At 42.8% G+C, this 12,278-nt stretch overlaps 1 protein-coding gene across 2 annotated transcripts in view; it reads right to left on the minus strand.

Moving 5' to 3' along the window:
- The window catches only part of tex2 (testis expressed 2), a 35,024-nt gene extending 23,012 nt beyond the window's left edge, over positions 1–12,012 (minus strand). The window contains exons 1-2 of one of the 2 annotated variants that reach the window (XM_063471777.1): positions 11,305–12,012; positions 10,474–10,562 (exon numbers count right to left, since the gene is read on the minus strand). The gene's annotated coding sequence lies outside the window, so the exon portion shown is untranslated. Of the gene's footprint in view, positions 1–10,473; positions 10,563–11,140; positions 11,278–11,304 lie in introns of those variants that run through there. The other variant, XM_063471778.1, reaches the window with a different exon arrangement.
- Between the last annotated feature and the right edge of the window lie 266 nt (positions 12,013–12,278).

The raw sequence follows: 12,278 nt of genomic DNA on the forward strand, positions 1-12,278 counted from the left end.
AGTCACCTGGTATGATTGGTGGTGCCATATAGGCAGTATTTCAGCAACAGCTGATCTGCTGGGATTTCCCAAGAGATTTACAGAGAATGGTCAGAAAAGTATGCAGCGAGTGGCTGTTCTCTGTGTGAATCATGTCAGAGTTTAGAGGAGAATGACCAGATGGTTTCAGTCTGATAGGAAAGAAACTGTAACTCAAGCAGCCACTTGTTACAACCAAGGTATGCAGATGGGCATCTCTGAATTCACACATTGAACCTTGAAACAGATGAGCGATAGCAGCAGAAAACCACACAAGGTACAACTCCTGTCCACTAAGAACAGGAAACAGGGCTGCAGTTCACGCAGGCTCAATATAATTGGAGAAAAAGAAGATTGAGTTTCATACGACCAGACAATATTTTTCCAATTTCTGCTGCAATAGTTGGATGGCAAGGTCAGAATTTGGTGCAAATAATATGAAAGTACTGATCCATTCTACCTGGTATCAGTGGTTCAGGGTGCTGGTGGTGTAATGGTGTACACAGAAGATATCAACACAAAAGCCTATCTGAGTATTGTTGCTGACCATGTCCATCCCTTTATGACTCTAGTGTATCCATTTTCTGATCTGATTCCAGCAGCTCGGATTCTACAAAGCTCAAATCAACTTAAGCAGTCACCAGATCTCAAAACAACCTTTGGGATCAGGGGTGCACATAAGTGGTCCGCAGGTGCGCATTCGCTGTCAAAATAAAAGATGCGCACCAGATAAGAAGTTGCAACGCGCGCTTGCGTACATAAGATTTTCTGGAGGAGGACAGACATTTGTTTAGAACTCTTAAAGATGTAGAAGAAGCAAGCTCCTTTAAGCAATTACTTTGGTGTTCCTCCACCTCCAAAGAAATGTCAGAAGGAGTCCGAACCGCAAAAGAAGCGCGTATTCTCGGAAAAGTGGTTGCAGGAGGTGAGCTGGCTTCAAACAAATGATGAACGCACAGAGATGTGGTGCAGAATATGCCGTGAAAATCCCACTCTAGCGGACAAAAACAGTGCCTTTTATATGTACGCAAACGCCCGTTGCAACTTCTTATCTGGTGCGCGTCTTTTATTTTGACAGCGAATGCGCACCTGCGGACCACTTATGTGCACCCCTGTTTGGGATGTGTCGGAACAGTAGATTCACATTGTGGATGTGCAGCCGACAAATCTGCAGCAACTGTATGATGTTCTCATGTCAAAATGGACCAAAATCTCACAGGAACGTTTCTAGCACCTTGTAAAATCTACGAATTTATGGAAAAAAGGGGGTCCAGCCCAGTACTAGCAAAGTGTAACGGTAAATGTATGTCAACAGACAAGACAGTATTTTAAAATAAAGACATTTTTGAATAGGGCTGTTCGATATAACGATATATATCGGATGACGATATAAAAACGTCTATCGTTTCATTTTACGCTATCGTTTGTTTCGTGGTGTCGCAAAATAAACTGTTTACGGCAATATTTTTTCATCATTTTGATGGTCACTGTAGTGGCTATATTAATTTCTTAAAGTTCTCTCTTTCTCTTATAATTAATATAACCACACTACAGACAGACAAGCACTTGTTTTTATGCCTTGTCGTTAGCAACAATGACGGTAAAACCACGGCGTGTCCGCTTGTTTATTTTCCACATAAACCTTTCACAATAAAGCTCAAGATCCTGTTGAGACTTTTCAAAATAAACTGAATCACGTGAAAGATGCAGGGTATTTACGGATGAGAAGCAAAAAAGAGTCGTCAGGTGCTAAAAAATAAACCTTAGACTCAAACGTTAGAACAGACTTTTCCCCGCAGCACGCCGTGTACTAAATACTCACAAAGAAAACGGCGGCTGTTACAACTTATGTCTAAAAATGTATAGTTTCATGCATCGGTTAAAACACTCGACTCTAGGTACACGACGCCCAGCTGGAAACACTTCACGCAAGTCGAGCTGCCCGAGATTCACAGAATTTACAGAAAATGTTGCATTTTTGTGATTTATATCGTTATCGGACGATAGATGTCTTAATATCGGGATATGAGATTTTGGTCATATCGCACAGCCCTATTTTTGAACATTTTCTGTGCAAAAGTCTAAAATAAGACATGTTATGTAAATGCAAAAGTGAAACGTCCTTTTGATACTGTACCCCCCACTTTTGCATCACACCTTTGTAATGTTAAACCTGAGTGTGGACATGGACATAATGGACATGTCACATTCAGTTTTACTGACTATTTTTGGGCATTCACATCAGCAGTGATCACCACTGCCTGTCTCACACTCAGCCTGTTAGATCAGCACGTTTGCACAACAACAACACTTGCTGTGTAACATTCTCATATAAACACACAAGCACACAGAGCTTAACACAGTCCACCTCCAGGGTCTGAAAGTACACGAGCTGGTAGTTTGATGAGCTCCAGTTGAGCTCAGAGGAAACACTGAGGAGCGGTTTGATGGTGAGCTGAATCATGCAGCTCTCTCTTAAAGAAAGACGTAAAACAACAATAAAATAAAAGCCAAGCGAGATAAAGAGCACACGCTCAACTGAGCTGGATCAAACCAGTTTTCTTCACCTCTCCCTCTCGTCCTCTGTCTCTCTAACCCAGAATGCACCATCTACACGTCAAACATCCAACCTCGCCGTGCGGCAGATGATCGGGTGGTTGCCATGCCAACCGAGAAGCTTTCATCTTGCTCTGCACTCGTGTCTGCATCCTTTTGTTAGGGAGGGCAGCTTCTTCTCGCTCTGTAATCGTGCTCTCTGAGGAGTGTGTGGTGCGGAGGGTTTGTTAGCACAAGGCTGTCAGCGAACTGTGTTCAGTGTGTGTGTGTGTGTGTGTGTGTGTGTGTGTGTGTGTAGGATGTGTGGGTACAAAGCCACAGAACAAGAAAAAGAAACGGCAAAACCCAGATCTCAGATGTAAAACTTCTGAGATATGTGAAAAAGAGAATGTGATGCACATCAATTGGTCATTTTGGGGATTGTGTTGTCTAAGATGCGAATGTGCCCGATCAATTAATAAACTCTGATTATGGTTGTCAACATCAATAAACTTTCTCCTGACAACTTAAGCCAACTTTAATCTTCTCTTTGAGTGTTGAGATGAGCATGTGCCTATTACCAACATTACAAGCAGCTGATTTGTTCAAATAGCTGGTTTGACGCTTCGCTTCGATAAAGAACAGATTTGGGATAGATATCCAAATCTGGCAGCATCTTACCCAATTTGACAGATCAAAAGGCGGACGAACGTGCAATCCTGACTGAATGCACACAAACATGCAGGCATCCAATACAAACATATTAAGTTATTTATAATCCATGTAAAAGCTGCTTGATGACCCGAAAACAGCTGGAGGATTTGGCATTAGTCATAATCCATCCAATTACACGATGAATGGAGAAACGAAGGGAATAGGGGGAGACATGAGGGGCAGGAAAAAAAGACAGAAAAATGTGTGTCTCTGTGGATAAAGCTGACTGTCACAAATAAGTCGTCTATATTGCTGAAACATTAAACAGTAATGCTGCTGTTTGTGGCTGAGAGCAATAGATACAGTGCCAGTTTTTGTTAGGTTTCACACATTTAGTAACTGAAAGTCACACAAGGAAATTAGATTGGAAAAAAAGTAGGACAGAAATAGACACTAATATTACAGCCTTCAGGTTGCACACCTTCCACCAACGATTCATACTGCAGTATGAATCGTCTGTCAGACTTATATAATATATTGTAGGTAGCAAACACTTCCCAACTTACTAAAGTATCAGATCAAAAGTGAAATGTGTTCCTGAGTGTTAAAATGCGACAGTGATCTTTGACAAAGTATAAAATGTACATCCATTTTCTTAACTGCTTATTCAGTTCAGGGTCACAGGGGAGTTGAAGCCAATCCCCGGCGTCTTAGGGCAAGAAGCAGGGTACATCCTGGACAGGCACAACCATTCATGTTCAGCTTCACTCTTCATCTTTCTTATTGGTAGTCTCTTCAGTTGGTCACCTTGAAGCTGACAAAAATTAAGAGCTGCATCTACACCGGAGTCTAAGGAGCTTGGAAAGAAAAGCATCTGGAATTCTTTAAATTGCTTGAAGACGTTTCACCTCTCATCCGAGAAGCTTATTCAGTTCTAAGGTCCACTGTCCCCCCAATAGGGACAATGGACCCCCTAATGATCCTCTAACTCAGGGGTGTCGAACTCCAGGCCTCGAGAGCCGGTGTCCTGCAGGTTTTAGATATCACCCTGTTTCAACACACCTGAATCAAATGATTAGTTCCTTACCAGGCTTCTGGAGAACTCCAAGACATGTTGAGGTCATTTAGCAGTTTAAATCAGCTGTGTTGGATCAAGGACACATCTAAAACCTGCAGGACACCGGCCCTCGAGGCCTGGAGTTCAACGCCTGTGCTCTACCTAATCACATGAACCAAGGTGTGAAAAAAGGGTGTAGGTCACAATCAGCCAAGGTTTCGGGTGAACTCATTGTGAAACCAAGCCCCACTGAGGTCAGAAGAATCAGGATGTGAGTGGGCGTTAAGGGAGGTGATTTGTGCTGATTTGGTTGCCAGAGACCACAGAGAGTCAGTAACATTTGACAACTTCAACAAGCAAATAGATGATTGACATGTGATAAGATGGCAAATAGATTAAAAAGTTACCTAGGCAAAAGTTTCCTGGAATTTCTGCTCGCAACCGACCATTGGCGATAAAGCAATGCGCAACAAGAGCATTGCTTCATGTGTGAACGTCCCACATTGGGCGACAAGTGAAAGTGCAGCTGGCAATTAGTGGGCCACCCTGTCTCTTAACCTTAAAGTTAAGAGATGTTTCATTTGGGGACCTGCCCACTGGTTGTTGCTTGAAATCCCCAAATGTCACTGACTTTCTACAGTTTCTAGCTACCACATAAGTGTGTATTTTTTCCTATGTGGACAGTTGAGTCCAAGTGACTACTTGTCCTAGGCTGATGTGCCAGGATCAATATGGAAAGTTGTTGAAACATTTTGGAAAAGAGCATGCTCTTTTTGATATGCTAGGCAGGAATTCAGAAAACCCATCCGTTCAATCTAATACTTTACCCAATTAATGTAGGGCTATCCACTCACTTAATGCTATCTGCTGACTGGGAATCATTGGAGGGGCACCACACATCACATTTACCTTCACTCACTATACAGCCATTAATGATTTAAGCTTAGATAATACTCCACTGTGGACATGGACAGCTGGAAACCTGACTGCCGAGTGCTCATCCTGTTATTTTTTTTACCTCCACTTGAAGTCCACTGCCTGGGGCGCAGGCATAGTTGCACTGTAATGTAAATTCTCTGCGGACTAGTCTATGTGGTTCCAAAAAACAGGCAGGCACACGGACGTCCGTACAGATCCTTACACTAACCAACTGATGATAAAATCTGAGTGAACCCTAGTGGACTAGTGGATGTGGGAAATGTAATTCCTGCTTAAGCTTACCTTGACTAGTGGACATTTGCCGTTTGCTATTAGCTGAGCAGCAAAACAAATTTAAGCAATAATATTTGCAAACTTAATGGTTGTAGCTTTTGTCTAAAAATACAGAAACTAGCCAATGCACAGGCCTAACAGGTCTTCAGCTTGTGATATGCTGCCTGGCAAAAAAAAAAAAAAAAAAAAAAAATGGCACCACATGGATTTAACTAAACAAGGAGGTACGAGTCTTCCATTGCAAATGGATGACCAGGTTTTTCCATCAATGGATTTTTTCCCTTCCCTGATGGTGCAGACACATAATTGGCCACCACAGAGTACAGACCTCAATCCCATTATAAATCTTTGGGGATGTGAAGAGGAATAGGCAGCAGTCTGAGACTCCAATCATCAACACAAGATCTTGGTGAAAAATTAATCTAAATCTGGGCAGATTTAAATGGTGAGGCAAAAGCCTATTGAAATGATGTAATGGAAAACCTAAAGCAGGACCATAGCTGTGTAACCTTGCTGGCCAGTAGGGAGGTTGTTATTGGTCAGAACTAGCTTGGCTCAGCTACAGGCGCATAGCTTGAAGCCTGGCAAGGCTTGTGATCGTGATCTCCCAAATCCATTGTTCCTTTAAGATATTTCTGTAATATTCTGTTCACAGGGACAGGACAAACTGCCAGCATTAAAGAGGCCTAAATTTAGGGAAGCAACCTAGATTTTGAATTTCTATTCATGGATTGCTCCTTAAAGTTCCTGCAAGCCTTCAGGGCATTAAGAAGAACTATTTAAATTACATTCACATCTATGTTTTTATTCAATATTTACCAAGTAGACTCACAGTATCAACACAGCCTGCAAAACCAACATCATTAAACGATTCCAGCCCAATAAACAGCTCGAAATATCCAATCTCCTTTCTTTGCGGCTCATTTTTGACAGTGAAGTGCCGCACAATAGAGGCTTCGACACAGGGGCTCATTAGCATATTAATGACATAAAATAACAGGGGGCGGTTTTCAAACAATGGTTCTTCGTGTTGAAATGTGCCATTTTTCCCCCCTATATCTAGCTTGTTGAGCGTGTGATCAGACACACACTCAACAACAGTGGTGGTAATGAGAGCCTGCAATACCCTCATGAGTTGTCAGCAGCTGAAAAGCTCCATTTCTCATTCTTAAGTAGGACACCCACAATTCAGCCATTACATTGTGCTGTCACAGGCAGTTTAAAATCAGGCTTGACACGAGAAATCTCTCAAAAATCCACCTGTAATAAGTTGAGCCATGTTCTGCGAAGATTGCGTGAAAGAAAAACCAGACCACTGCATATACGATCATGTCATAACCTCATGCGGAAATGACAAAGTGCTTTTAGCAAACTGTCATTAGACAGTATTTGTTGGGGATTATTTTCAGCCCCGGATTAATACACATTTGGTGATGTGAAGTGAGTATTTAAAGTTAAGCGGGGTTGAGTCAAAGCAAACTACAATGCCCGTGTTCACAGTAATGAAGGAACAGATTACAGCCCCCTAGTCTTTGAACAATGAATGAATGGCGTATGTAAAATATGGAACATCACCGGGACGGTCCTTAGCTCATGACATGCCATGACAAACACAAGTTACAAACTCATGTTTCAAGCAGGTCATGAACAATTAACAGTTAAGGGTAAAGTCCAGGTGTATATGTGAGACCCTACACTTTAAAACTGCACTGCAATTTCCAGGCCGGACATATACACGGCTTTCATGCCAGGCGCAGTGTGGCAATATCAAGTGTGTTTTCTCTGTGGTCAAATCTCTCTGTGTGATCAAACCAACACAGACTTCCTCCTTTCTCTCTAAATCGAACTTCCTGTTTGTCAAGATAGTTACGGCAAGAGGAAAGCACCACCCATTACTCTCGCTCTTGTTTAGTGCAAAGAGAAATTCATGCATCTTCACCAGAGTGAATTATTTTTCCAGCTGCAGTAAATCATTGTGCAGCCCAGTATGTTGCTTTGTCAGTGAGTGCTTTTATAAAATTGTAATTTATATAAATAAAGAGAGAGGAAGGAAGACAGAGAGTTTTACAGTCAGTTGATGACAGTTAAATTTTAAATTAGTCCACAAGATTTCGTAAGGAAACGCAAATTTCTGTAGAACTTATCAGCTGCTAATTTGCATTTTCTTCTCCACACGTCAAACCACAGAGGTGCATTTGAAGTGAGGAAAGTTAACATTTGAATATTACTTCAAAATAATTGTGAACTGTTTTGGAACCTGGCTGCAGGAATTTGATCGCACTCGGTTGCTCTACAGGAGCATCAATAAAGTCGTGCCGGGGCCAGTTTTGGCTCAGGCCATGTACGAAAGTCGCCTAAGGTGTCACCACCTGGTGGGGTGCCAAAGAGGGCGAAGAAATAGTTTGTCACTGCTCCTGATCTATCCTTAAAAGTCAGCCAGTGACAACCATTTGACTGCATATATTGCTAAAAACACTGCTCACACTGCAGTAAACAGTTGGTGCTGAGAGATGACTATACATACAAACACTTTGCAGAGGCATGACTTTTACATAACCTGACGTTTCCAACCCCACCACTCATCTGCTTACACTGCAGAGTGAGAATCATATAGCTTACTGTTGTTCCCTGCAAACATTACATGATCTTCACTGTGAAACATTAATATCTTCTCCGAATATGGTAAATGTTTATCAGTAGGTGAAACAAAAGAGGAACAATGACATAAAGATTAAAAAAGGATTGTGTCAGGAAGGGGCAATTCAGACATTTTGTTAAAACGAACAGCTATAAATACATATGTTTGCTCTAGAAGACACACTTTACATGCCCAAGCTGCAGGAGGCACACACACAGAGGTTATTAAAGAGGTAGCCAATAATGAATACTAGTTTATGGGAGTCTTTTCTCTGAGATCGCTAAATGCCTGCAACAATATGGTTACCAAGAGTAGCAGGGTCCATATGAGTGTCCCCAAGTTCAAATCAACCATCGGGATTGTGGAGACAGGTGATTTAAGTGACTTTGAATATCACATGGTTCTTTGTGCCAAACAGGCTGGTCTGAGTATTTCAGAAACGGCTGATCTAGTGAGATTTTCCCACACAACCATCTCAAGGGTTTGCAGAGAGTGATGCTTTGAGCTGAAGGAAGGCAACAGCAAACAAGGTATGCAGAAGAGCATCTCTGAATACACTACACGTTAAACCTTGAAGCAGATGAGCTACACCAACAGAACTGCCACACCTGTGAGATAAGAACAGGAAACAGACGCTACAATTCACACAGGCTCACCACTTTGTCAATAGAAGAGTGGAAAACACTGCTGCAACACTCAGTGTAAACTACATTAAAACTCAGATCGACCCCGCCTTGTATCCATGCTTCAGGTGGTGGTGGTGTAATGGTGTGGGGGATATTTTCTTGCCATGCTTCTAGCCTGTTCACCAGCAGCTGTGTGACGCTATCATGTCAATATGGACCAAAATGTCTCAGAGGAACGTTTCCAGCACCTTTTTGAATCTACATCATGAAGAATGATGCCAGGTCAGAAGACAAAACAGGGTTCAGCCTTGTAGTAGCATGGTGTACCAAACAAAATTGAATGTATATTTTATTTTTTAGCAAAACCTTAATTTCAAAGATAGTATTTAAAATAACCATAACTGTAGCCTTACGGTCTGCATAAATGCTTCCCTATCACAATACAGCATGTAGGACACAACCTCTCTCGTCATTAAAGTAACTGCTGCCACAAAGTTAACAACACACCACGGTCTAAAATATCAATAAATGCTACAACATAAAGGCCTCTGATCAAAGCTATATGAAGAATGTTTTAGTCTAGCAGCCAATCAAGAGCAGTTAAAACCAAATGAAAGCCTGTGAGTCTCTTACACCGTCATCAGGAACATTTGTTAGAGTTGCACTGCCCATTATCTTATATGCTTTCAACCTGCACCTGCTTGGTAAACAAAACAGGGAGATGAAAGTGAAAGAGCTATAAAGGCACATTAGTATGACAACAGCTATAAAATGGTCAAAGTGGGAAGTTAAGGCTAACAAAGACAACTTTACTTCCCAAAACTTGCCAAAATGCACTGACATTATACCTGAATAGACAAACTGCTTCTCATAGGTACTGTAACATAAACACATAGTAAACCACACTGGCTTGTCTATAACCTTCCTCTTATTATGCCTATAGAGCATGCATATTCCATTGTTTTCATATTTCTTTATTTCTCACTGATCGTACTCTTTCCCCAGGACGCAGAAAGTACAACAACACAATAAACGTGCAGACGACTGTTCTTTTGAACAGCACAGGATACATCCATAAGTGTTAACAGGACTAACACATCACGCACGCTGACCCCCGTCAGAGGGGTCAACTGCTGACTCAGAGACAGCTTGTCAGACGGCCTGGAGCTGAATTTATTTGAAGTTTAAACTAAAGGTAAACTGCAGCTGAACCATGAAAGTTCATGGCCTGTAGCGAGCAAACATGTAAACATAGAAACACAGCAGACCCGTCCAATTGCATCCAATTCTTCGGCCTCACACAGCTGGGAAAACCTGTTTTTAGCTCATATTGTAGTAAAAAACAACAGCTTATTCAGATGGTTCAGCTGCCCCTGTTTGCTTCCACCCCCAAAGCAATTTGTCTAATTAAGCCTATGAAAAGTTATTAACCCCTGTCATGCAGAAAAACGCGTCACAGATGTTTGTGTCCTAAACACAGAGTGTGTGCATGTATAAAATGTACACAAGTGAAATTCCACGTATGCTTTCAAACAGGGAAATGTGCTTTTACGCTAATGAGATAGATGTTTGGTACTGAGTAAGAGAAGTCGAGATGAAGGAGACAATTAAGGAGAAGAAAAGTGAGGCAGGGAGCAGCGCTCAAGGCCATGGATCAATTCGAACGCAACCACCTCACAGATATACACAAACACACACACACACAAGGTCAAAGAAGGGAGGGGGTGTCTTACCTTGAGATTTTAGAGGCATTCAATCTTCTCTCGCATCACAATCTGCTCGGACACACACAGCACAGCCATGGCTCACGATGCTGACGTACCTGGGAAAACAGTGGAAAAGGACTGACAGGTTCAAATGTGTCCATCAGTCCCTCCTCGGTCTCTTTCCTGGAAGACTGTACACACTTTTAATAAGTCAGCCTCCAGCTCCTTAAGGAACCGGTTCAGATGTGGACACTGGACACAGACCGCACCCCCCACAAAGAAAAGCAGTGTCATTACAGACCTGCTATGATCCATTCCTGACATAAACAAAACTGTCTTAAAGTTACACAATGATGAAAGCACGAGAGATCTACTGCTGTGTGTGGATCTGATGCTGTGGCCTGATCTAAAAGCAGAGCCCAGAGTGAGAGAAGCTACCCATGCAGACCTGTGCAGCTCACAGCAGGCTTCATGGATAACGAGCCTCAGCTGATGCATCTGTCACCTGCCAGCAGACACAGCCACTTCCTATAAACCCGTCTCATCTACTAGCTGTGACTTACAACATGGTCCAACCACTGAGACATCGCCACAGTTCTCAGTGTACTCTGATAAAACTGAAGCATCCTGAGAGCTGTAGTAAAGTGTGGCTGCTCTATAAAGAAATCAACATTTTTTTCCTCCTTTAACATACCAGGAATATTTATAAGGTACGGCACCTACAGCTCCATCCGTCCCTTTGTCCTCCGCACGTCTCGGCTTCAGCTTTGCGCTGGTTTATGTCTGACTGTAACGCATCCATGGGCCGAACAGGTGATACCGAGAGCGAAGTGACAAGAAGACAAACCCCAAACGCACCTTTAATCACACCGTGGGCATCGCATCATCATCCCCAGGCCACTGGCTCGCCCTGCATCCAGGCTTTGAAGCTGCGTAACGCGATGCGAGTCCCTGCGTGGAGCGCTTTTATCTGCAGCCCGGAGCCTGCGGAGGGACGGGGCACGGCGGGGATGGCTGCCGAAGGCTGGCTGGCCTGAGAACCCAGCCGGAGTCCGAGCACACAGACGGCGCCACAGCGATCAAACCTGGCTCCCTGTGCACGAGTGCACCAGCTCCGGGCTTGTACTGATTTTGGTGAATGGCCGATACTTTGCGCCACACCCCCCTCCTTCCTCACCATTTACATGGTATTTACACCCAAATCAGGACCCGATCGTCGGCACACTGGTGATTCATATTTTATAGTGATGCAGCAGGAGAGTGCGAGTTGCGTCACGGCGTTGCAGTATGCCCACAAGACGCGGATTTCCCTCCGCAAACAGCATCAAGTCTCTCTCCGATAAAGAGCTGCCTACAGCTGAGAACCTGATCAGCTGATGAAAACATGAAGGCTCCAAAACAGTTAAAAAAAAAAAACCAAACAGTTTTATCCCCTCATAGACGCCATGTTTTTTTGTTTTGTTTTGTTTTTTTTACATTAACCATCAAGTTAAAAACCAAACAAACAAACAAAAAAAAACCCAGAGAGCTCAGCCTACCCCTGGATCAAGTCCACTAGGTGTACAGCATTTCTGGCACCGAGGAGATCCGTCTAAATTTGGGTTCCTTTAATCTGATTATATTAGCTTGAATAGGCTGCCACCTACTGGATTGATGTGATTATATCAAGAGAAACCGTCCACGTGCGTCCTTTTTTGGATTTTTGCCCAGCCGGTTCCTCTTTCATCTGATATAACCCGCACACTAAAATCGACTGATCTTCTGGTTACACTGCAGTAAGTTTGTTGCATATATCTGTGGTTGGATCAGAAGTGACTCCCAGCAGCAACCTT

This window comes from Pelmatolapia mariae, linkage group LG4 (genome assembly GCF_036321145.2).
Source record: "Pelmatolapia mariae isolate MD_Pm_ZW linkage group LG4, Pm_UMD_F_2, whole genome shotgun sequence".
Lineage (NCBI taxonomy): Eukaryota > Metazoa > Chordata > Actinopteri > Cichliformes > Cichlidae > Pelmatolapia > Pelmatolapia mariae.